This window comes from Chanodichthys erythropterus, chromosome 23 (genome assembly GCF_024489055.1).
Source record: "Chanodichthys erythropterus isolate Z2021 chromosome 23, ASM2448905v1, whole genome shotgun sequence".
Classification (NCBI taxonomy): Eukaryota; Metazoa; Chordata; class Actinopteri; order Cypriniformes; family Xenocyprididae; genus Chanodichthys; species Chanodichthys erythropterus.
In genome coordinates this window covers 24,767,067-24,792,328 of record NC_090243.1, presented here as the reverse complement: position 1 = coordinate 24,792,328, position 25,262 = coordinate 24,767,067, and the positions used below count along the sequence as shown (strand labels likewise).

At 39.0% G+C, this 25,262-nt stretch overlaps 1 pseudogene; it reads left to right on the top strand.

Moving 5' to 3' along the window:
• Window positions 1–5,532: 5,532 nt before the first annotated feature.
• LOC137013513 (NXPE family member 3-like) overlaps window positions 5,533–25,262 on the top strand; it is a 56,079-nt pseudogene continuing 36,349 nt past the window's right edge.

Sequence of the window (25,262 nt, the reverse complement as noted above, 5' to 3'; positions counted from 1 at the left end):
TATTATTTTATTTTGTAAATATTCGTGGCTTAAACAGGGGAAAATTTACTGTATGCAGTTCTGTGGATGTTTTGAAAAACTTAAACTAAATGAAAATTATTAGTTATGGGGGTTGGGGGATGGGGGGTTAGGAGGGGCGATGCCCCCCCAGATTTCTCATGTGCCCCTCCAACATCCCCAGGATACTCGTTTTTTTGTGATAGCACACAAAATTTTAAAAATATATCAACACTAAATTAGTTACACACGCGAATTACTATAAACATTGTGCGGTTGTATTTTTCTGGCGAGCCTTGCGGCGCACATCCTTTTACAGTCCCATGTTTGGGTCTCTTCTCATACCCAACTGTTACAAATAGTGAAAACATTTACTGATACTCCAGAAGGAAACAATGTATTAAAATTCAGGGGGTATAAACATTTGCACAGGATTGTTGGGGGGTAAATTGTTTTTATTTTGTCTTCTGGAAAGTGTTTTATGAAGCTTTTGTAGGACAGAACTAAAAAAAAAAAAAAAAGTAGATCTTTAAATAAAATAAGAACTTCCAGTCTTATTCCAGTCAGAATTTCCAGTCATCCTGTTCATAGGTTTACAACCCACTTGCTCTCTTATTGTATTGTGGTGTCTTGTGTTGTCTTGGGCATCAGTGAATGTTTGCAGCTTTTGATCATCCAGGTAACAACACACACTATTAAGAATCAAGCATATAAACTTTTGAACTGGATCTTTTGTGTAAATTCAGTTATTATTATGTTTTGTGGTTTTTTATTTTTATATAGCCAAAATAACTGAGCACAACTATATAGAAATGAACCAAAAATATAGACATGAAAAAGGAAAGAATCATGCAACCATAAATCGTATTATGCCGCAGTTTTTGAAATGTCCCCCCAGTCACGCAATCCTAGAACCGGGCCTGAAATAGCCTATGTCTATGCGCAAAATTTATTTCACTTAATTAACATATTACCAAAATGAAAGGGGAAAAAATGTTTCGGTTCATTTTTGAGAAGTTCACAGAAAGGAAACCGAGACGGCAGAAAATTTCTTTGTTTATTTTACGAGCAATGTTTTGTTTTTATTGTGAGTGTACAAAAATAATAGGCCTATTTAACCCTTCAAAGATTCAATTGGTGTTACATATATTTGACCATAAATGTCTGAGTATTTTAAGTTGTTTCCGCTTTTATAAGAAAATTCAAGTGAACGCGCCGGCGCCTCACGTGCACAACATCAGTTTTAGTAACTTGACATCACAGCCTGTAAACTGTCAAAATAACATACATTCAACCAAATATATAAAAAGTTATACTGCTCATTTTAAGTAGTCTGTGTAGGCTACAATAAAAGCGTTTAAATAATAAATATAGTTTAGCCTCCAAATCGTGAATATTGAAACATTTGGAATTGTGTCAAATTAGAGAGGTAGTTATAACGCCGGTTTCTGTTTCAGTTCAGCTTTAAATTAATCCGTTTTGGCTTAACATTTATATATTATTTTTGTCATAACTAAAATAGCTATGTAGCTGTAATTTTGATCTTTAATGTTTGATCTTTACATATTCCCTCAATCTTTTAACCAAAGGGTTATTAACATTAGCCTAAATTCAGCAGGCAATGTTAGGCTAAATAAAATAAATAAATAAAGAGAGATGAGCTATTGTTCGTTTTTCAAAATTGCTTACTTATTTATTGTGATTTATTCTATTTATTCAAAATAAAATAAAATAAAAACTGTATTTTTTTTTTTTTTTAATCTGTGCTTTTCATCCACTCATCTGTGTGGGTAGGGCATTTTCACTATGCATATTAAACTACAAACAGCATTACAACAGTCTGTGTGCTGATTAACATTTCTGAAATAAATATTTCTGTGAAATACACGTTAGGTTGCACAGAAGGAAGCCGATTTATGACATCTACTGATATAGCAGCAGAGGACTGTTATTTTGTTGAACGAACTGAAGATGACGTCACTGGCTCAGATTTGATAAACCAATCGGCTGAAAGGGGCGTGTAATGACCGCCCACATGTGGAAAACGAGTTTTGAAGTCTGTTTCCATTTTCTATCCGTGACCCGAAAAAACAAAAATCGAGTCAAAATCTAATTTTTCCGTTTTTTTAACAAACGAAAAACGGGAAACTATGGAGTCAAATTAATGCCTTAAAGTTTTGCACAAAAATAAAGTTTTGCAAAACACAAAAAAGAATTGAGCAATAAAAAATGTTTTGCAAACAAAACTAAAGAATTGCAAAGTAAAAATAAAGTATTGAGCGGAAAAAAAAAAAGTTTTGCAAACAAAAATAATAAATTGCAAAATAAAATAAAGTAGTAAATAAAAATATAATCAATTACTAAAATCAATGACAGCTGTAATCCTATTTTATCTTTCCCACGTATTTTTCATGCTCAAACCTACTAAATCATTTGCCGCTCATTTTATTCTGCGTTTCAGTCAAGTGTGCACTCACGATACCAGTTTCCCTTTGCGCTGCACTTTTCTGTGCGGTTCTCTTTATGGCACTGGTTTGACGTGGGGGTGGAGTCAAGAAATGCATTGGAGGGGAACGAAATCGGCGACAGGTGAAATAATTCTTTGACATGGTTAAAAATAATGAATGCTTTTGTTGGTTTGTTTAGCATATGTTGTCGCCGATTACGACCCCCCTCCATTGCATTTCTTATAGTAATATGACCCGTTGTGCTCTGTCTCACTGCCTGTATCCACTTTTATGTCCTTAAACATTCGTTAAACATTTGTTTTTTGGGGTCGACAGCTTATAAAAACTTATTTCTGTTTTTTTTAGCTTGTTAGCTGTACACCTTGTCACACAGCAGCTAGGGTTAGGGATTTTTGTAATGAGTCAGAAAAGACCACAAATTAATATTTTATTAACTTTTGATCATTGATTCATCACAGATTCCTAAAAAATACTATAAGGCACAATAAGGTAATTAAATGGGTTAGTGTTAGGTTCAGGGGTATGTTCAGGGTTAGTATTGCAATTACTATATTATGTACATACAGAACAGGTCTGTAAAATAAAGTGCTACCAACTGTTTAGTTAATATAAACTGAATTTCAAGCAAAACTAAACTCAAATTAAACTTTGGTTATACTGGAGACGCCATGAAGAATTTAACTTGGCTCAGTGGATTATAAGTTCCGTTCTGTTTTTTGGGTCATAATGTCTTAATGTTGTCATTTGTACGGCTCATGTGTGCAGAGAAGATTACAGTTAGACACCTCTGGCAGCATGAGAGCTAAACATGCTCCACCCTCCAGCACTGCATATGACAGCCTGACTATGTCCTTCCTTTCACTTCCATGTATTGTCAGTTCAAAATAACTTTAAATTGAAAAACATGTTTTTAGATGTGAACAGAACATGGACTGAAATCAACTGAAACCCAAGGAGAGCAAGAATGCAATGTGTGTGAATGGCCTATAACTAAGTTTTGGAGTACTTGCCAAGTTTCACTATTACCCCTCTTTCTGTGCTTTTTCTCTCACTCTTCGGCTCAGTGGCAGAAGGTTGAATGGTGAGGATTCATTTCTCTGTCTATCTGCCTATGAGAAGATGAACATGAACTCTTCTTATGAAAGGTCTCATTCTGTTTCTGGCAGAATCACATCACTCTGACCTGGCCTTCTAATATGCAATGTAATCTGTGGAACGGCTGTCTCCGAATGTAAGGAACCAAAACGTCATGGCAGGAGTAAATGTGGGTGAATGTATGAGAGGAGACATCCTTTGTTCAAATCCGCTTTCATCACCACATCCTGTCTCTCCTTTTTCTGCTTTAAAAATGAACAGATTCATTTTAATGAAAGTGCCCTACCCACGTGATCTGCGAGCCCGATACTGACAATAAAGTACCCGTCACTTTTTTTATAGTCTATGGTCTGTCCACACGGTCTATAATGAATCATTTACTCGAACAACTATGAAATGAGAACATAAGTGTGCTTACCCCATTTAGCAAGAGTGGTTAGTAAAATTAGCCTTAATAATCCACAATATTTTCAGGTTATTTAAATGACAATGTGTAATAAATTAGGCCTACCTATAAAATCAGTTAGTTTAGACTGGAGTGAAGTGAAACCAGAACAAAACAAGCTGTTGTTAGCTAGGTGCATTCAATTGTATATGGTAGAAATGTATATTATTAGTTAATATACCTTCTAAATGCTACTTTTTAATACTTTTCAGGTTTAGCAAAAACGCATCTTCTCTTACAAAGCTATAAAATATTTTTTTTTTTTTTTTTTTTTTGCAAAGAGGGCAAGAATGAATTACAGTGACGGGTACTTTATTGTCAGTATCGGGCTCGCAGATCACGTGGGTAGGGCACTTTTTACTGTTTGTGTGGATGACCATGTCTGTCACCACCGAAGATCATTTTTGGTCCAGGAAAAACCCTGCATTGATTCATTTGAATTGAAATATTTAATATTTTCACAGCAAAAATTACATATGCAATTAATTTAGATTAATTAATCACAGAGTATGTAATTAATTCGATTAAATTTTTTAATCGATTGACAGCCCTAATATATATATATATATTGATATCTGCTCTTTCTCTCTCATCTCTCTGACAGTGAGTAGACACACACACACTCATTTGCTCCAGATGAATATTGTTGGTATTACAGGGCTTGAATTTCTTCAAACTTTTCAAACTTTGGCAAGTTAGCTTAAAAGAGGAAGAGAAAAGATCTGGGCAGAAAGTCCAGTTTCCTGCAGTGAGATTAGGTTGGGGCTTGATAGGCATGACAAAGTGAGTCTGACGGAGCCTTTAGGGCAGAATGAACCCATCTTCTCCAGCCGCAGCTTGCTATGCCATGCGATTATTATTCTGCTCTTCAATTATTCAAAAGCACTCTTAAAATTTTATCACCTGCATAGGAGTTGAATAATTTTTAAAGCAGAAAAAGGAGAGACAGGATGTGGTGATGAAAGCGGATTTGAACAAAGGATGTCTCCTCTCATACATTCACCCACATTTACTCCTGCCATGACGTTTTGGTTCCTTACATTCGGAGACAGCCGTTCCACAGATTACATTGCATATTAGAAGGCCAGGTCAGAGTGATGTGATTCTGCCAGAAACAGAATGAGACCTTTCATAAGAAGAGTTCATGTTCATCTTCTCATAGGCAGATAGACAGAGAAATGAATCCTCACCATTCAACCTTCTGCCACTGAGCCGAAGAGTGAGAGAAAAAGCACAGAAAGAGGGGTAATAGTGAAACTTGGCAAGTACTCCAAAACTTAGTTATAGGCCATTCACACACATTGCATTCTTGCTCTCCTTGGGTTTCAGTTGATTTCAGTCCATGTTCTGTTCACATCTAAAAACATGTTTTTCAATTTAAAGTTATTTTGAACTGACAATACATGGAAGTGAAAGGAAGGACATAGTCAGGCTGTCATATGCAGTGCTGGAGGGTGGAGCATGTTTAGCTCTCATGCTGCCAGAGGTGTCTAACTGTAATCTTCTCTGCACACATGAGCCGTACAAATGACAACATTAAGACATTATGACCCAAAAAACAGAACGGAACTTATAATCCACTGAGCCAAGTTAAATTCTTCATGGCGTCTCCTCAACATCTGTACAGTTCTTGTGGCTCACCTAAAGTAAGTTGTTGTTTTTGTAAATGTGTCTGCCAAATGCTTACATGTTAAGGTAGAGCTTTTTTATTAACTTTTGATCATTGCTCATAGGGATGGACAGTATAACCAAAGTTTAATTTGAGTTTAGTTTTGCTTGAAATTCAGTTTATATTAACTAAACAGTTGGTAGCACTTTATTTTACAGACCTGTTCTGTATGTACATAATATAGTAATTGCAATACTAACCGTGAACATACCCCTAAACCTAACACTAACCCATGTAATTACCTTATTGTGCCTTATAGTATTTTTTAGGCAAATCCACTGTAAGTGCACGCACTGTAAAATATAGTGCAAACAAACAGTTATTGTAAGAGTAGCATTATGGCAAAAATGGATCAAATTGGCAATGTTTAGCTCTGTGTTTCTATATTATTCTATGTCGCTCTGATGTAGTAAAAGTACATCATTACTGCCTGCTGACTGCTATCAGTATAAACAATATCACAGAATAATTACTGACGAATTTCCTCTGTCACAGATACAATCTAGGTAAACATATAAATGTTGGGTAATTTTGCCTAAATATACCATCCAGCCGACTCTATGCTTTATTCTTTCTGAAGGACTTTCCTCGTTCAGTGTCGCTGCCGGCCTTTATGAGCCCACGTGGGCTTCAGGGCAGTGCCTGACTGTCTTTATCTAGCTTTCAGACACTTTACTCCTTTTTTATTACAAGCTTTGCATCTTTGTATTTATCTGTTGTCAGTTATTGCTTATGGTTTTCTGATAACCTCTTTTCTGAGATAAACAGCACAAGACATGCAGCCAAAAAATGCAGGGAAGAAAGGTTATCAGATGCTAACCAGAAGAAGTGAATGATGAACAGTCATTTTTGTACTTACTTTTTATACTTTTCACATCCCTTTTATGTCTGGGTTATATTAAAAATGTTGTGCTCATGAGCATAATAGTTTTATGAGATGTCCATGCTTGTGGACTCTTTTCTTTAGTTCTTTTCAGCCTGGTCTCGATGTTTTTGTAAGTCATTTTGGACAAGAGCGTGTATGCAAACATAAGAAAATGTATGTGTGGTAGACCACAAAATACAAATGAACTCATGAGACTGTTTTTGTGATTTAAGTTAGGGGACTGGGTGGATGGCCATGGTATTCTGTGGTCAGTCAACCATTTTTGTGCTTTAAATCATTGGCTTGCTGGAAGATTCAACAATGGCCCAGTTTGTTTCCTGATGTGATGTGTATCCTGACAAATTGTCCAGGGCCTTTTGAAGAAAAACAACCTCACATAATCTCAAGATCATTATCATATATAGGTACTTTTCTGTAAAAAGCTCTGTTTTGGTCTAGTCTCGATACCCAACCATAGGTGGGAGAATTTTTTTTTATTTTTTTCTTCTCTAAAACGTGTGCACCCCATGTGTGCAATTACAAGCAACAATTCATATTGTTTGTTTTTGGAATGATTAAGTGGTAAACCATGACTTCCTGTTTCACTGGTGTGTAATGACGAGGTGAACATCTGCCAATAGACCCAAGCATAAAGTAAAGATGTGTGATGAAGAGTTGTTAAGATGCACAAATCAGGAAATTACTAGGCTATAAGAAAAAAAAAAAAAAAAACGATCCATTTCCTCTATCCAGGCAGAAGTCTTTAAATCAACTGGAAATGTCAGTTGCAGATGTTTATTGGGTCTTGGGTTCATAAACTCTCCAAAACTTGGACCAGACCCACATAACCACAAGTTGTTTGGATGTGTTGTCTTTGCTAAATCTTTGATGTCATCTCAATTGTCTTCACTTTACTGGAGCTTTACTTGAATTTTCAATGGAAGCGGATTCTATGGTCAGATTTGTCACGAATGGTATTGATAACACGATGAAGATGAAGAGATTCAAAAGTCTTTAATGAATAATCCACACAAAGTAGAACAAGAGATAGCAGGCAACGCCACAACTGTCATACACTGACGAGACCGGACAAATGAGAACAGAAACAAGGGAACTATCAAACAAAGATAATTAAGCAGGCACAGCTGAACTGAATGACTAATCAAACGAGAAACCATGGTAACTAATAATGGGGGAAAAGAAAAGGCAGAAAACGATTGCGATTGCTAATTGTCAATTACTGAGTGTTTACTTGTCTTTAATAATGCACTAAATTTATATTAGTTAGGCTAGTTTTTTTTGCTATGGTATTATTTTTTTTTTTAGCCTATTGATTTTTGTTCACGATATTCAGCTACATTGAAATGTTTTGCAATAAGTCTTAAAATAAATGTGAATGATATCTAAGGGATACACTTTATTTGGTAACACTTTATTTTACAGTGCCGTAGTTACATTGTAATTACTCAAATAAGTACTGAGTACTATTAATTAACTACACACTCTAAAAAATGCTGGATTAAAAACAAACCAAGTTGGGTTGAAAATGGACAAACCCTGAAAGTGGGTTGTTTTAACCCAGTGGTTGGGTTAAATGTTAGCCGAACAAATATTGTTTATCATTTACTGTATTTCTTGCTTAAAATGAACCCAAAGTATGTTGGAAATTTACATTTATTAATATGTTTAATAAATGAACATTTATTAATAAGTTTAATGAATAATAATTAAACAATACACATTTAATACATTTCTTATTAATAAATGTACACCTTTTGATTATTATTGTTGCCTGTAGTAATTATGTGTCTGATTTTTAATTTCCAACCTATTTTGGGTTCATTTTAAGCCAGACATATAGTAATTTTTAAACAATAGTTGAGTTAAATAATACTACCCAGCATGTTGGGCAATCATTTAACCCAACCTCTGGGTTAAAACAACCCAATCACTGAGTTTGTCCATTTTCAACCCAACTTGGGTTGTTTTTAACCCAGTATTTTTAGAGTGCATGTACTTACTGTAGAGTTACAGTTAGGGTTAGGGTTTGGCTTAGGGTTTGTTACTTGTAATTATGCATAATTTACTGTTATTACTACATAAAGTATATGTAGTAATGTGTAACTACAGCACTGTAAAATAGTGTTACCTATCTAAGTTTTTTTTTTATTATTATTTATTGGAATCAAAATGAGGAATTAACAAGAAGAGTCAGAAGAATTAAAATTCAAATGATACCCAACCCTTTATTTTTATTTTATTTTATTTCATTTCATTTCATTTCATTTCATTTCATTTCATTTCATTATTTCATTTCATTTCATTTCATTTCATTTCATTTTTTATTTTATTTTATTTTATTTTATTTTATTTTATTTTATTTTATTTTATTTTATTTTATTTTATTTTATTTTATTTTATTTCATTTCATTTCATTTCATTTCATTTCATTATTTCATTTCATATTTTATTTTATTTTATTTTATTTTATTTTATTTTATTTTATTTTAATGGAACTGGAATCAAAACCGGAATAGTTACACAGAACCAGAACCAAACATTTTTACAGTGTACTTACCTAAGAATGTACTGATCAATGTCAGGTAGCTACATAGGTTAAGGTTGGATTTAGGAGTAGGTTCAGGGTTAGTACCTAGATATATATATTTATTTATTTTTTTTTTTTTTATTATTTTTTTTTTTTTTTTAGTGTGGAACAGGACTGTAAAATAAAAAGCAGTAACACTGGTCCCACTTTATATTAAGTGGCCTTAACTACTATGTACTTACATTTAAATTAATCATTTGTTACAATGCACTTATTGTGTACATACATGTTTTTACATTGTACTTATAGTTTAAAAACACCTGCATGTAATTACATCTGTAATTAATTTCTGTAATTACATTTATAATTACACTGTTGACCCATCCCTTACACCTTACCCCTACCCTTAAACCTACCCATACTACCAAAGCTTTCCCTAACCTACCCGTATCCCACCTCAATAGCAGCAAATGTGTTTTGCAATTCAATATGAACCCAATAAGTACATTGTACTTATTTTTTGTTGTAAGTACATAGTAGTTAAGGCCACTTAATATAAAGTGGGACCGTAACACTTTATTTTACAGTGTCCTTGTTACACATGGTTAATACAGTAATTACTTTAAATTGTGCATATGCAACAAATGCAACTAACCTTGACCACATCCTAATCCTATAATCTTATATTAAGTACATGTAGATAATTATTACTCAGTACTTAATGTATAATTACACTGTAATAAAGACACCGTAAAATAAGGTGTAACATTTATTGTGTACATACATGTTGTACATTGTACTTATATTTAAAAAATACCTGCATGTAATTATATTTGTAATTACCTGTCCTAACCCGTATCCCCTCTCAATAGCAGCAAAAGTGTTTGACAATACAGCACAATTTTATTTATTGATTGACTGATTGGTGTAAGTACTTGAACACCTAATATAAGGTGGGACCAAATATTTTATTTTACATCTTTTTTTCTTCTTTTTTTATCATTTAAATTCAGGTTATATTTTTTTGCTTTAAGGCTTACTATTTTTTTTTTTTTTTTTTTTTTGTGAATATTTTGAATGAAAGACTAAAAAAACATTCACACCAAGAACCATAACTAATGATAACTATTAAACAAAGTTTTAAAAATCTCTCTAATAATAATCCACGGTAAAACGAGGCGCAGATAAACAATATAGTCAATATAGTCACTTTCAGAGAGATTTTGTTTTCCAACTGTTAAAAATTATTAAAACATTGAGAGCCAATCAGAATTCATCCTGCCTTAAGGTGTGTATTGCAAACAAAACTGCAGCAGCTTGCTTATAATAAACAGAACATTATGGTTCTTTGGTGAGGATGTCATTGTTGATATAATTATAGTTATTGTTATAATTTTAAGTTGTTGTTTTTTTTTTTGTTTTTTTTTTTAATCTGGCCTTTTAGCACATTAACCAGACATTTTATTTTCAAACTTCTGTAATAAGTGCAAGAACCAGCATAAAATGCCCCAGTCACGTTCATCAGTTTCATAGAAAAAGTAACATGCTTTTAGTAGAATTTAGTCAGGGTGGATAGTCTTTCCAATGGTATGCACTGTATAAAGGTCACATGTAATTTTAGCAATAGGCCATTTGGGCGTTTGCAATCAGTGATGCCGTTTTTTATGGGCGGAGCCTACCCGGTGGCAGAAAATTACAGTTCTGCAGTAGCAGTCTACTGAAGGCATTGAAATAAAAGAATAAAAAAGTTAAAAAGTTTACATCTCTCAATTCTGACTGTTTTTCTTGCAATTCCGAGTTTATATCCACCAATTCTGAGAAAGAAAAAAAAAAACTATTCTGTATTTTCTCTCAGAATTGTAGGATAGAAACTCATTTACTTGTCTTTTTTTGTAAATGTAGTTCAACAATTCAGGTAAAGCCTCCCTGTGCTGTGTGTGAGCTATTACAACAAAATTACCCAAATTATGCAAAAAAATATGATATAATAACAAAGTATTTGTATGGCGGTATTAGGTCTGTCACGATAACTACTTTTTGTTGTGCGATATATTGCACCAGAAAAAATATTATTGTCATTTTAAGACCATTTTGTGCCACTAAATATATAATCATAATATAACACAATACAATACAAATTTTATTTCTATAGCACATTTAAAACAACTGTCGTTGACCAAAGTGCTTTCCAGCATAATATAATATAATAATATAACTGCAAAATAATGCAAGTAGGCCTACCCCTACACACTTTCAAATGACAATGAACTTAACTCTTAAGAATATTTAGATACTGGAATTGCAGCATTAAAAAAAATATAATGTTGAATAAATAATAAATAAATATTTGCTAACAAAAACTGCAAAATAACAAGTAGAAAAAAATACTTGCACAAAAGGCACTTATATCTACAGGTTTTTCCCTGAACTTAAGTTCTCAGTAAAGTAAGGGTATAGCTATTGTCAGTTCCTGTGTGAAACTAGCTGTGAGCTTAGCACCACTTTTGCCGTGTAAACCCCGTATTGCGTTGCCAAACGTGTACAATATGAAACGAGTGTGAAACGTCGTCCAACACTTCAAGGTTCTACGTCAGAACGGCGACTGTGTATTGGCCGAAGCTGATCACGTGATCAGTATGACGCATGCGTGTGACGCTGACAGGAGCTGGCCAATAATGAGTCGGCATTCTGACGTAGAACCTGGAAGCGCTGGACTTGAACAACGTATGAGAATGACACAGAAGAGAAGATATTGTTGAATAAAGTCATTATTTTTGTTTTGTTTTTGCGCACAAAATGTATTCTCGTCTCTTCATAACCATTAAGGTTGATCCACCGCAGTCACATGACTTTAGTACCTTTCTGGACCTTGAATGATGATAATCACGTTTCTTTCTATGGGAGATTAAAAAAAAAAAAAACTTGGATTTCATCAAAAATATCTTAATTTGTGTTCTGAAGATGAGCGAAGGTCTTACGGGTTTGGAACGACCAGAGGGTGAGTAATTAATGACAAATTTAATTTTGGGGTGAACTAACCCTTTAAGAACAGATTCATGTCTGTCTGCACGTGTTAGGCGGAAAGTTTTCATGAAGTTCAAATGTGCGTATATGAGACCGTTTCGGTTACAAAGGTAACCCTCGTTCCCTGAAGGAGGGAACGGAGACGTACGTCGGACAGACCGACGAATAGGAATCTCGCTAGAGAGGCCAATCTACCTCGAGTGTAACTAAAACCAGCCAATGCACATTGGCATGCAATCATATGCATCAGCTGCTCGCCTCGCAGCGCGGGTATATAATGAGCAGCAGGTGCGTTGCATCTTCAGGTTTTTGCTGAGGAGCCGAACCAAGCAGGCGGCAGCATCAGCAGGACAACGCCTGTGGCGACGGGACATACATCTCCGTTCCCTCCTTCAGGGAACGAGGGTTACCTTTGTAACCGAGACGTTCCCATTCAGTCGGTCACGTTCAACGTACGTCGGACAGACCGACGAATAGGAATCCCAGACCAAAGGAGCTGCCACAGGAGCTGACCTCTTCCAGCGCTCTGTTGTAAGCTACCTGAGCCCCTTGCCTGAGGACGGTGGGACAGGGCTAACACACAGAGAGGGTCGATCACTGCTGTTTCCAAACCCATTCAGTGAGACTATTGGATAACACTGGGAAGCGTAACCTTTCGTTAGGAAAGGAACGCTGCGGAAGCCACATCCTTCCCTGAAGGAGTTATGTGGAGGAGTACATATGGACTAACCTTGTAGGTTGTACAACATATGGAAGAACTGGGGTGACTCCAACTCAATGTGAGATGGGTTCTCCCAGAGGGAAAGACACGGGCTTCGTTTAGGAGCAACCGTGGAACACCCATATGGGATCCCCATAGGGTCACACATATGGAACCCAGCCTAAATCCGGTTCTCAAGGATGCAACGAAGTATAGGCCTGGCGCCAGATGCTCCGCCACATCGGCTGCCGAAGGGTAACCGGAGGACTCAACTGGGTCTGCCCGTAGGGACTCTCTGGAGAAAAAGAGCGCATGTAGCGCAGCAAGCCGACACTAAGCCAGGGCCTCTCCGTGCTTCTGACCTGAGGCGAGAACATGGGAGGAGACCGGCTCAACACGAAGGCTATAGTATCTAGCGAACGTGTTAGGTGTCGCCCAGCCCGCAGCTCTACAAATGTCTGTTAGCGAGGTGCCACGAGCCAGCGCCCAGGAGGATGCTACACCTCTCGTGGAGTGAGCATGCAACCTGAGCGGGCAGGGCACACCCTGAGCTTGGTAAGCCAGGGCGATGGCATCCACTATCCAGTGGGCCATCCTCTGCTTGGAGACAGCCTTTCCCTTCTGCTGGCCTCCGTAACAGACAAAGAGCTGGACTGAGGTCCTGAAGCTTTGAGTTCCGTCTATGGCTCACTACCTGGTCCCTGAAGGGAGTGGTAGGAACCTTGGGCACATAGCCAGGCCGGGGTCTCAGTACCACGTGGCTGTCGCCCGGCCCGAACTCCAGGCACGATTTGTCGACTGAAAATGGCTGCAGGTCCCCTAACCTCTTGATGTAGGCCAATGCAATCAGCAGCAAAGTCTTCAGAGACAGAATCTTTAAGTCTACTGATTGCAAGGGCTCAAAGGGTGCAATCTGAAGTGCTCGAAGCACCAGAGCAAGGTCCCAAGAGGGTATGGAGGGAGGTCGAGGAGGATTTAACCGTCTTGCCCCCCTAAGGAACCTGACGACCAGGTCGTGCTGACCAACAGTTTTGCCATCTATGTGGTCATGGTAAGTGGAGATAGCAGCAGTGTGGACTTTGAGGGTGGAGGGGGACAGCCTACGCTCCAACCCTTGCTGCAAGAAGGACAGCATGACTCTGATGGAGCATCTTCGGGGGTCTTCTCGGCGAGAAGAACACCACTTGATGAACAGGTTCCACTTCGAAGCGTAAGCACGTCTTGTAGACTGTGCACGTGCCGAAGTGATGGTGTTAAGTACCTCGGGGGGTAAGTCACCAGAACCTCCATGTCCCGTCCAGGGACCAGACATGGAGTTTCCAGAGGTCTGGACGCGGGTGCCAAAGAGTGCCCCGTCTCTGAGAAAGAAGGTCCTTCCTCAGAGGAATGGGCCAGGGAGGGGCTGTCGCAAGGAGTGAGAGTTCCGGGAACCAGGTCCGGTTGGGCCAATAGGGCGCAACTAGCAGGACCTGCTCCTCGTCCTCCCTGACTTTGCACAGTGTTTGTGCAAGTAGGCTCACTGGGGGAAACGCATATTTGCGCAGGCCCCAGGGCCAGCTGTGTGCCAGTGCGTCTGCCCCGAGTGTTCCCCTGTCAGAGAGTAAAACTGGCAGAGAGAGGTTTCTGGTGAGGCAAACAGGTCTACCTGAGCCTCTCCGAACTCTCTCCAATATCGGCCGGACCACCTCGGGGTGGAGTCGCCACTCTCCCGGCAGCGCAGCTCGTGAGAGCTCATCGGCCACACGGTTGAGCACACTGGGAACATGAATGGCGCGAAGCAACCTCAGATGCTTCCAACTCCACAGGAGGAGATAGCGGGCGAGTTGCGACATGCGAAGGGAGCGTAGACCACCTTGACGGTTGACGTACGCAATGGTCGCAGTGTTGTCCGTACGGACCAGCACATGCTTGCCCCATAGCGGCCCTTTGAGGCGGCTCAGAGCAAGACGTACTGCAAGCAACTTGAGGCAGTTGATGTGCCACTGCAGATGGGGTCCCGTCCAAACCCCTGAAACTGCAAGCCCGTTGTACGTGGCACCCCAGCCGGTGGCTGAGGCATCTGCAAATACCACAGCATGCCGGGACACCTGTGCTAGGGGCACTCCTGCCCGAAGAAACAAGGGGTCTGACCACGGGCTGAAGGCTTGGCGACACTCCTGAGTGATTGCCACCCGGAACATGCCGTGTTGCCACGCCCATCTCGGGACTCGGCCGTGAAGCCAGTGCTGAAGCGGTCTCATATGATGCAGATTGAGCAGTATTATAGCTGCTGCAGCCACCATATGCCCCAGGAGCCTCTGAAAATATTTCAGTGGGACCGCTGTCCTGCCATTGAATGTATTCAGGCAGTTCAACACCGACTGAGCACGTTCCTCTGTGAGGTGTGCTATCTGTTCGACCGAATCCAACTCCATACCGAGAAAGCAGATCTTCTGCACCGGGCGAGTTTGCTCTTTTCACAGTTGACCTGAAGCCCCAACTGACTGAGGTGTCTGAGCACCAAATACCTGTGTTCACACAACTGATCCCGATACTGTGCTAGAATGAGTCAGTCGCCAAGATAGTTGAGAATGCAAACATCCTGTTCTCTCATGGGAACAAGGGCTCCCTCCACGACTTTCGTGAAGACGCGGGGACACAGGGCCAGCCCGAAAGGTAGGACTCTGTACTGATATGCTCGTCCTTCGAACGCGAACCACAGGAATGGCCTGTGTCGCGGAAGAATCGAGACATGAAAGTACGCGTCCTTCAGGTCGATCGCTGTAAACCAATCCTGGGGACGGATGCATTCGAAAATGCGTCTCTGCGTGAGCATCTTGAACGGTAGCTTGTGAAGGCTCTGATTCAAGACTCACAGATCCAGGATATGTCGTAACCCACCACTCTTCTTGGGTACAATGAAGTAGGGACTGTAGAACCCTGACTTCATATCGGCTGGAGGGACCGGCTCTATCGCGTCCTTTGCTAGTAGGACTGCGATTTCCGCACGCAAGACAGGGGTATCAACATCTTTCACTGTAGTGAAGAGGACACCCCTGAACTTGGGGGGGACGCCGGGCGAACTGAAATCGCATAGCGGAGCCTGATGGTCCGAATGAGCCAGCGAGACAGACTGGGGAGCGCTAACCAGGCTCGCAGAGACCGTACAAGCGGGACCAAAGGGACCACCGGCATACCCGCAGTGGGGCAGCGAGGTGGAACATAGGGACGTGGGACGGGGGCTCTCTTTGCGAGGTGGCCCAAAGCGGCGTCACAGTGTGCTGGGCAACACTTACCTGGTTCCACGGCTGGACAGAGGGAGCAGTCAAGGCTTTGGCTACCTGCTGCTCGCTGCTGTCCACTGGCGAAAGAGGGGGATGAGAGTGGTGAGGTTTTTCTCCTCCCACTGCTCTCCAAGCCCTCTTCAGACCTGGAGATGGAGGAACTGCTCTTTTTTTTTTTTTTGGAAGTTTGGGTACCGTTGGCTGTTGGGCCAGCGGCGGAACAGAAACAAACCCAATAAAAGGATTTACCACCCGGCCCTCCTCCGGGAGGTGGAAAGAGCAGCCCCACCCATCTCTGGGTCGCCCGTCTCAGGGGTGATTTTCTCACCAACCACTTAAACAGCAGCAGAGACGGGAGGTGTCATCTCCCCGCAACGGACACAGTAGAGCAGGCTGGGCCGGAGTTTTTTTTTTTTTTTTGCAGGGGATGACACCCTTGGCGACGAGCAGACTGAGGGGTGGCCCAAGAGGAACTCAATGGTTTGTCATGGGAAGCTCCCCGGTCTGCTACTAACTGAGGAGAACTGCTGGGCTCAGTCCTCAACAGTGTCACCGAAAAGGCCACCTTGTGAGATGGGAGCGTTGAGAAAGCATAGCTTGACAACCTCTCACACCTCACAAGGTAAGCCAGGGGGCACTTCTGGACCACAGAGGGCCTGCACTGTGACTTGATCACGGTTAGTCAACAAGTGCAGCTCAACCCCGGCTCAGAACTACCCTCATGCATTAGAGTGCCTTGGCCTCACATGCAGGGTGGGTGTGGTCTGTGTACAGCCACCCCATCCAAGAGGGCAGTGAGAGAGGAAAAACTTTTGCAGATTTTGGCACTCTTGGTGTTCCATATTTATGGCACCAATATACCTCCATACTGCCAAGTTTTCCCATGCACATCTGGAATTCCCGGGAAAGCATGGCTGTAAACTCTGAATCTGAGTCAGCATAAGCACACACCATTACAGTGGGCAGCGTCACCCTCATTTCCAGAGCATAAAAGCACTCTCTCCGATGCTGCAATCGACGTCTGACCCTCAGCTGGAGCTCTGAATGAAATGCTACGTTCCCCTATGAGAAGGACTAGCAATCCAATCCAGAAACTGCACAGCTTGCAATGCGCTAGAGAGGGAGGGGCCCTAGGGGGTTGGTTCCCCGAAGGAACCCCTCAACCTCATGTCACCCAAGCCATATCAGCAAAGTAGACCTCTTCTGGTGCACCAGAGAGGGCGCTACAATGGAGATTAGGCAAGGGAACCGTGCATCTAGAGCGCCGAGCGAGCGCTGGGTTGCCGTGACAACCCGCGCTGCAGCCCGGCAGCTCGACGGCACACGACACGCAGAGGAGCGAGAGGTTTGCTCTCGCTGATCTCCACGGTCTCCCAGAGTGTCGGGCAGACCCGCGGCTGTGCTTTTACACACAAGCGGCAGCTGGCCAACAACAGAGGGGACTCAAGCTTCCCGGAGAAAGAAGAGTCACGACCGGCGTGTCGACGTGATCATGTTCTCATATGAAAACATGAAACACCCACGAACATCATTTCAGTACGCGCCCAGACATGTGAAACAGTGATCGTGGCCGTCAGTGAGGACAGGAAATGACCGCATCCAGAAACACACAAGTAGAATGTCATCTTTAAAAAGACGCGAATCTACTTGTGTAAGCTCTTTCAGGGACTTTACTCTTTTAGAAGTGCTGAAGCATGCAGGGGAACGGCCAACGCAACACAGACAGGGATTGTGTGCAGCCTGTTGTGTGCTCTCTCTCTTTGAAGGCGTTCACTCTTACCAGCCGTAAAAACGGCTTTTCAGTGCTCAAAAGCGCACCGTACCAGCCGTGAGAACAGCCTTTTGACGCTGTCAAAACAGCCATTTGCTCAATAATGGCAAACGAAACAAAAAACATAAAATAAAGAGAGGACTTTGACCCCGCTGCTGTGCTGTTCGCCCGCACTCAGAAAAAAGAGAAGTTCAACCAAAAAGCTTGACTCGTCTTCTAGCAGACACTCGCTTGCAGAGAACAGGAACAAACACCGTTCTGCTCTGAAGCAAAAAGCTGAAGATGCAACGCACCTGCTGCTCATTATATACCCGCGCTGCGAGGCGAGCAGCTGATGCATATGATTGCATGCCAATGTGCATTGGCTCGTTTTAGTTACACTCGAAGTAGATTGGCCTCTCTAGCGAGATTCCTATTCGTCGGTCTGTCCGACGTACATCGAACGTGACCGACTGAATGGGAACCATTGTTAGTGGGCAAATTATACTAGTGAGTTTAGCTAAAGGTGACCATCCTTGTTAGCTGTCAATACTCTGTCACATTCGGTTGTATTGCCAATTGCCAAGATGTAAACAGCAGAAAAAGTCTCTCATTTAAAGCTGGAAGGGCTGTGCCAATAGCTGAAGCTACGGGACATACTGTCAGATAAGATCTGTCAAAAAGCTGTTCATATTCTGACAAGGAACCTGCTGAGACCCTTGTGTCTGAAAAAAATTAAGAATAAAAAAATAATAATAATAATTGTCCTTAGGGAAAATATTTATTTAACCTTTAGATTGCTTTCAATTCAAGACCTTGCCATGTCTAGCTCCCAAACCATGTTCCTACCCTTATCCCTGGTTTTCTTTCTTCTCAAAACAAACTCTGGATTAGACGTTCTGTTCAGAAACACTCTGGCAATACCATTCATTCTCCTCGAGTGTTGTTATTCCTGCTGTGGTGAAGAACATTGCTTTAGGTATGTGTTGAAACAGACGTGTTTCAGCTTCACAAGAGAAGTACTGTAGGTCTGTAAGCCATTTAGTAATTATTAGTCCTTTTGAACTTATTTCCCAATCCTTGGCCTAATCTGTTTTAAAGTCTGTAATAGCTGTAACTAAACCAGTTTGTGCTTTAAGGAGTAATTGCCAACACTTGATGCATCCGTCCTTAAAAAAAAAACCTAAATGGATGAACAAGTGTCTATTTGTCAGTAGTGCGGCAGTGGACAGAAATAGAAACAGGCTTTTCACAGAGCTTAGCTCTCATGAAGACTGTTTGACACTTCGATGACTCATTTCCAAATGAACTGCTTCAGTTGCCTGATTCTGTTCAGCAGTGTTCATCTGTTTCTGTACTCTCAATATCACACGGAGCACCATGAACCGTGAACGCTCATGTATTTATCTGCCATCAGTCATCCAGTTTGTCAAAGATTGCATGCACTATATGAAATAACTATTCAGTTATATGTGTGGTGTTCATATTTCTTTCTGAAGCTACACTGTAAAAAGTAATTGCTGAATCTACTTAAGAAAAACTTGTAAAATTAACTAAATTTGGAAAATTTGTTGATTTAACTTGATTAGGCTGTGTAATGTGAACTTTTCGGTGGATGCAATAGTTAAACTAAGTAAATTTAGTACATAGTACTTAAGAATGTTGAGTGTGTTGTACAGGCTACGCAGCCGCGCCCGCGCCCACGCATGCGCATGCACAATGTTGCGGAACACTGGATTTTGAAGACGACGACGTCGACGAAGAAGAAACTTCAGCTTGCCTCGTGATCTGGATGTGGCGGCACAACTAGGTATGCTTATGATTATGGCCTATTTATAAACCAACGTTAAAAAAATTAAATCGATTTTAATTTGCTCATTGTGTGCAAAGAGTAAAAGACAAAAAGGCACACTGATGCAGGATAGTTTTGTGTCGAATGAGACCGTTTGAGATCAGTGGCTTATTAGCTAGGTGTATATGACATTCTTCTTTCATACGAATACAATCTGAGTTATATTAAAGTTATATTAAAGAAGTACAGGCTAATTCAATCACTATAAATGGCAGTAATAGTTGCTCTGTTTTTGAAGTCTATAAAAATGCATCTGTCCGTCAAATAACGTGCTCCTCGCGGCTCTGGTGTGTTAATAAAGGCCTTCTGAAGCGAATCGATGCGTTTGTGTAAGAAAAATATACATATTTAAAACTTTATCAAGTAAAGCTTTGGCCAACCGCTCTCCGTATTCAATTAAGGGAAAAGTGTTAAAAGTGCCTCTGTGTATCGAAAGACAAACGCGACCAGGTGCGCGCTCGTCATAACGTACGCATCTTGAATTTCGAAAAGGAACTTTCAACTCTTTTCCACAGAAGGCGATCGGCTGGAACTTTACTTTATAAAATTTTAAATCTGGATATTTTTCTTACACAAACGCATTGATTCGCTTCAGAAGGCCTTTATTAACACCCCAGAGCCGCGTTGAGCATGTTATTTGACGGACAGATGCATTTTTTTTTTATGGACTTCAAAACCAGAGCAGCTATTACTATTATAATAATGCTTGGATTAGCCTGGACTTTTAATATAACTCTAATTGAACTCGTTTGAAAGAAGATTGTCATATACACCTAGGATGACTTGAGGGTGAGTAAATCATGGGCTAATTTTCATTTTTGGGTGAACTATCCCTTTAATTCATTCTTGCACTGTTGCACATTTCAGTGAGAAGTGATGGCTTAATATCAGTTTGTCCTATTTATTTTTATTTATTTTTTTTAGATTCTGGCAGAATTTAATCGTATATCTGGCAAAAACCTACAAACCGAATTCTTACAGAACTGGACCGATTCACTCAACGTTTCATCGATCTTCAGGGCTAAAGGAGGAGACATTGGCTCCAAACTTGAGCTTCTGCACCAGATTGACAATGATGCAAGTTCCTCAGACACATCACTATTCATTTTCTATAGTAAAAACAATTGTTGCTTTTGCTGTTGTTGTCTGATCTGTGTTTTGTTTGTGTCATGAGCGCTAATAAATATTAATGTTCATAACTTTGCAGAAATCCAACGTCAATGCGAGACGAACAGTCGTTCTTCATGGCCTACCACTCCTCCTCGGAGAAGACCCCACCGATTTTTACAAGACATGCTTTGTAAGTAATTTTTTTCTGTGATGTGATGTGATTCTTTTTAACAGGCAAACTGTTCTTCAAATTGTTTTGAGATCTGGCAAGAGTTATGAAGGGGGAAAACAGTCAGGACACTGAAACAAAGAAAGGGATAGAGAAAAGAAAGAAAGATAAATTAAGAACTCATAAGAAAAAAAGACAGATGAAAGAGAAACAATTGTAAGAGACAATAGATGGGAGATTGGAAATTTAGATGGGTAGGAAGAATAAAGGAAAGACACAACAGATGAAGTCAGTAAGGAGGCAAGAAAAAATATGTAAATGACAGAAAGGAAGTTAGATAGAATAAAAAATCTGATATTTAATTGATTTTAAAAATTCAATCATTGATGTTTTTTGATACCTTTTCAAATAACAAATTATCAGATTTAGAATAGGTTTTTCTATATGTTTTTATAGCTGGCCTTCAGTTTGATTTAATTTCTTTTCTTGCAGTGGTTTGAATGTCATTCCTCCATGCATCCACTGATGTGTCCTGTTTTAAAAGGCCTTTACATTTAGACATAATACAGTGTTGTTAATTTAGTTTTACATTTAAATGCAAGTATGTGCTTTTAAAAGACGTTTTGTGGCTTACATTGACCTAATTTTTTGATATATGCTATTCCTGTTTTTAGGACTGTGATGGCAATGAAGACATGTTCGACACTGCAATCGGTATCATGACAGTGACCTACTCCTTGCATCTTGATGCCACAACAACGGCAATCTTTTTGGAAGGTACAGTGGTTGTGGATAACATTGAAAATGTTCCACAAGCAATGTGTCTGCTCTTTGGGCTAATTTATACTCTAAACTTAGAGCATCCAGCAGCACTGAAGAGCACATTTGATATTCTACAGAGAGTGATTTTGTCCCTTTGCCACAAGTCACTGAAACCTAAAATCCAATCACTAAAAATCGCCTAATGCAGTAATGTTTTTTCATGGTTAACTATTACTGAGTTGAGTTTGAATAGATATGCCTTTTAAGAACTCAAATTGTTCAGTGCTAGTGTTTTACAGATACTTGTTTTTCCAAAAAACTGTTTTAGAATAGTTTTATTAGAAGATAACTTTTAAAGAGAACTGTATTAGAAAATTTGTTCTGTACTAAACTCTGTACCTGTACTTAACAGAATGTTAAGTGTTTGCAAGATTTGCTTTTTACCACTTTGTAAACATGTAAAAGACAAAGAAACATTGCACTTTATTTATTGTAAGTGCAGTATGTACTTTTTTTTTCTACATTGTTGTCAGTGGGCCATGTTGACGAGCATACCTTCAGTAATGTCTTTCATATTGTTTTATAGAGCAAATAAACATTCAAGTGTTGTGCATAATCTGTTGTCTTTCTTTGTATTCTCAACTTAGAATTTTAAGTACAGCTTGCTTGAGAAATGTAAGGCAATCAGTTTCCACACATTCTTCTAGTAAAATGAACGAGCAGTCATGTTAAAATAACTGTTTTGTTTGAGTTCTGCTTACAAACCCCAACTTAAATCTGTAAGTTGACTGAACTTTTGAAATTGAGTTAATTTTACTCAAGTTTTATAGTAACCTCTACAAATATACAAGTTAACTCTACAAAGTAGTAGTAAGTAGTATTAAGTCAAAAAGTATGACCTAATTTGCTTGAAAATTTTGAGGCAATCAGTTTCCACAGCTTTTCTAAGTAAAGTCAACTTATTACTTTTTACAGTGTACTTTTTGTAATGTCTATTCGATGCTTTACACAGTAATGACTTCAAATTATTTTGGGGGGGTAATTTCTCAGTCAAAATTGATGTGCGATTAATTAATCGCCAAGTCATGTAATAAATATATTTAAAATTTTTCATTGCTTGACAGCCCTTATATTATATAATATAATATAATATAATATAATATAATATAATATAATATAATATAATATATTTGAAAAATCATACAAAAATGTTATTGCACAAATACATTTAAATAAAAAGAACATTTCTTCTACTTTGCATACGAGCCTATATAACTTACAGGTTTTGTTGTTGTTGTTGTTGTTGTTTTTAAATTGCTTTGGTGCAATTTTCACAAGTAAGTGTTATATTTTCAAAACTCTTAGTACTAAACGTGCACTGAAAGTGCACTTTTTTCAAACATTTCAGCATATTTTCAATTGTGTTAGTACAATACACAGTCACAAAGTATCCTTTTCACGACACAAAATAAGTAATCTATATAAATAATCTAATCAGATATTGTAGAAGGACTGATAGAATGACTAGATTCAGTTCATCTTTCATACAAATGTTGTTTTTTTGCGGATGTAGTTTGCCTTTGTCTTAGTGGAAACTGAGCAGCAAGGCTTAAGGGTTTTAAAAGCACTCTGAACATTATTCTAATGTAAATTGGCAGTGTAACTGACAACCTTACCTTCATCTCACCTGGGAGAATAATCAAACCTTACATGAGGCTCTTTTTAAGGGAACCCCGCCCCAGATTTGGTGTCTCATTTACAACATTGGGTTATTTCCATTGACGGAAAGGACTTCTTTTGATTGCATGGGTCATTGGATATGGTCCATTTGACCCCTGTAGACTCAAGTTCAGGCTCATTTACATTAATGGGGGGTGGGAGTAACACTGTAGATGCAGAAGATCTTTGTGTTGGTAAAAATGCTTTTCTTAAAACAGGAAAAACACACTTATAGCAAAAATGTCCTGAAATGAAATACCAGTGGTATATGCACAAACAAAAAGTGATTCTTGAAACTAGAATATCTAATATCTATATCTAAGCACTGAAATATAAAACAATAAAATAGAAAAGATAACCTTGATTTAAGCATTTCTCCATTTTTTGATATTTATGCTAATTCAATAATTCTGGGATTATGGAACTATTCAATAATTAAGGCAAATGTTTTTTTTTAATTTTAAATAAAAACAAATTATGCAGAAACATTTGCCTTCTGAGTATTAACCAATTTGTATTTCCTGAACCACAAATTACTTGTTCTTAAAACAAGATTTTTCTTGATGTTCACCTACGTATAACTGTCCATATAGTGGACTTCACTGGGGTTCAACGGGTTGAAGGTCCAAATGTCAGTTTCAGTGCAGCTTCAAAGAGCTCTACATGATCCCAGACGAGGAATAAGAGTCTTATCTAGAGAAACCATCGGTCATTTTCTAAAAAAAATAAAAAATTATATACTTTTTAACCACAAATGCTCATCTTGCACTGCTCTGCAATGCGCCACGCATTACGTATTCATGTTGGAAAGGTCACGCGTGACGTAGGTGGAAGTACCGATCCAGTGTAACGTGCAAAGACTAAGTCAAACGGCCTTTACAAAAAAAAAAAAAAAAGGTAAAACAACAATGTTGGACAACTTTGAAGTTAGAGGAGAAAATGAAAATGAGTTTTTCGCCCAACTTTCCAACATGAATACGTAATGCGTGGCGCATTGCAGAGCAGTGCAAGATGAACATTTGTGGTTAAAAAGTTATTTTTTTAGTATTTTTTTTTTAGAAAATAGCCAATGGTTTCTCTAGATTAGACTCTTATTCCTCATCTGGGATCATGTAGAGCTCTTTGAAGCTGCATTGAAACTGACATTTGGACCTTCAACCCCAGTGAAGTCCACTATATGGAGAAAAATCCTGCAATGTTTTCCTCAAAAACCTTCATTTCTTTTCAACTGAAGAAAGAAAGACATCTTGGATGACATGGGGGTGAGTAAATCATCAGGAAATTTTAATTCTGAAGTGAACTAATCCTTTAAGGGGATAGTCTTACTGGATAATCTTACTGTCAAATCACTCAACACTGCCATAAGATTTAAATTTTGTCATTCGGCACCACAAATTAAAATTTTGTCATCATTTTCTCACCCTCAAGTTGTTCCAAACCTGTATGAATTTCTTTCTTCTGCTGAACACAAAAGAAGATATTTTTTTTTAGTCAATTAAGTCAATGGATTTCTTCAAAATATCTTATTTAGTCATCAGCAGTAGAAATAAATTTATACAGGTTTGGATCAACTTGAGGGTGAGAAAATGATTCTTTCTGAATTTTCATTTTTGGCTGAACTATCCCTTTAAAATAAGATGTTTTTGGTGCCAAATGAAAACATTAAAATCTGATTGCAGTGTTGAATCATTTGACCATGAGATTAGAGAAATGTGTCTAACCAGCTGAGAAAAAAAAAAAAAAAAAGTATCAAAAAATGAAAATTTGGCTTGCAGTTGAGTACATTCCTGTTCCTGTTATTCTGAAGTAGGCCTAAATAAATTCAG